This window comes from Canis aureus, chromosome 7 (genome assembly GCF_053574225.1).
Source record: "Canis aureus isolate CA01 chromosome 7, VMU_Caureus_v.1.0, whole genome shotgun sequence".
NCBI lineage: Eukaryota > Metazoa > Chordata > Mammalia > Carnivora > Canidae > Canis > Canis aureus.
The window spans coordinates 62,022,284-62,023,662 of NC_135617.1; positions in this window are offsets into that span (position 1 = coordinate 62,022,284).

Here is a 1,379-nt window from a genome sequence, read left to right on the forward strand (position 1 = left end):
AGGGCAGAAGTCAAAGGTCATCACAAGCCATTTCTGTAAAGGTATTAAATACTTTAGGCTCTGTGGGCCATTTGGTTTCTGCCCCAGATATAGTCAGTTCTGCATTACAATGGGATGTATGCATTCCTGAAACTCACTGCACCATGCAAAATTGCACAATAAAAAACCAAAGGGCTCATGGGAAAACAGGCTTGAGGCATAATACTCAAAAACTTAATGAATGACACATTTTTTTTTTAAAGAAGGAAATGAAATGGAGAGCCTAGTTTTTACTTGAAATGGTTAAGAAACATATACAATATGGCCTTCTATCTTGAAAGAAGCAGAGGTTGGAGAACTGTGGAAGGCAGGTGACACCAGGTGTGGGTGTGGTTCCCTATATAAGGTAAACTGAGGTAGCTCTGGTGTTTGAGGCCTGTGCAGTCCGTAGTACCTGGCTTGACTTAGCTGGGCAGTTTTTACGCAGTGTTTCTCAAAGACAAAACTGCAGATAAATGTGAAATTCTAGATCAGTTTTTCTCCAGATACATTAACTGGCTTGGAAAATGAATTCACGGGAATCAAGTAAGAAGGGTTCTAAAAGAATTGTATAGCTGACCCTTGAATAACGTGGGTTTGAACTGTACAGGCCCACTTATACTCACATTTTTTTTCCAATAGATACATAAACTGGGCAGCCCAGGTGGCTCAGTGGTTTAGCACCGCCTTCGGCCCAGGGCGTGATCTTGGAGACCCAGGATTGAGTCTCACATTGGGCTCCCTGCAGGGAGCCTGCTTCTTCCTCTGCCTGTGTCTCTCTTTCTCTCTCCTCTTTGTGTCTATCATGAATAAATAAATAAATAAAATCTTAAAAATAAATAAGTAAAAAATAAAATCTTTTTAAAAAAGATACATAAACTTACAGTATTGATACAGTACTGTAAATGTATTTTCTCCTAAAATTTCCTTAACATTTTCTCTGGCTTACTTTATTGTAGGAATATTGTATATAGGACATATACTGTATAAAATGTGTTAATTGACTGTTTATGTTATTAGTAAGGCTTCCAGTCAACAGTAGACATAGGCTATTGGTAGTTATGTTTGGGGAGTCAAGTTATATGCAGATTTTTGGCTATATGAGGGAGTTGGTGCCCCTAACCACTGTACCCTTCAAGGTCCAACTGTACTCAACTTTGCTGCTGTGGCATGAAAGCAGCCATAAAAAACAAATGGATAGGCAGGGTTGTGTCCCAACACTTTGCTTATGGACACTGAAATTTGAATTTCATGTAATTTTCACCTATCACACCATGCTGTTAAATTTTTACCCCAACCATTTAAAAAACGTAAAAAGCACGATTAGCTCATGGGCCATAAGAAAACTAGCATGACTCTGG